This window comes from Lycium ferocissimum, chromosome 1 (assembly GCF_029784015.1).
Source record: "Lycium ferocissimum isolate CSIRO_LF1 chromosome 1, AGI_CSIRO_Lferr_CH_V1, whole genome shotgun sequence".
NCBI classification, from domain to species: domain Eukaryota; kingdom Viridiplantae; phylum Streptophyta; class Magnoliopsida; order Solanales; family Solanaceae; genus Lycium; species Lycium ferocissimum.
In genome coordinates this window covers 52689972-52690515 of record NC_081342.1, presented here as the reverse complement: position 1 = coordinate 52690515, position 544 = coordinate 52689972, and positions in this window count along the sequence as shown.

Here is a 544-nt window from a genome sequence, read left to right as displayed (position 1 = left end):
GTATCGGATTAAGGCTGAGAGCCTTTGTACTTGTTGTGTAGCTTTGGTGAGTTTTGTTATTTATCGGTGTTGTTATCCGGTTGAGTTGATGGTATAGTCACTTGAATAGTTAGGTGTGTTTAGGTTCGACAAAGGAAACGTTCTAATTTAGTGAATCAGAGATGAGGCTTAAAGTTATTCGAGTTATATGGATCATTTTGGAATTCAAAATAAGGAATGGAATAAGGGAACCTTGGTAGAGAAAAGTGGGTCATTGTAGACCAAGTATGTGTTTCGTTGGATTTAGAGTTTAGTCGGTTTAGACTCCGATGCGTTGATAGGTAGCTCTAATGTGTAAAGTGTGTGGTGTGATTCTATCTCCAAGGTTGGTTCGGTAGTGTGCAAGACTTATGATTTACAGTAATTGATTAGTGGTGTCACGACCCAACCCCGTAGGCCGTGACTAGCGCCCGATCTGGGCACCCAGACATATCTATCAAACACTACCTCAAAACATAGCGAATGTGATCAAATATATGACAGAGGCCGATAAGGCTATATTGCA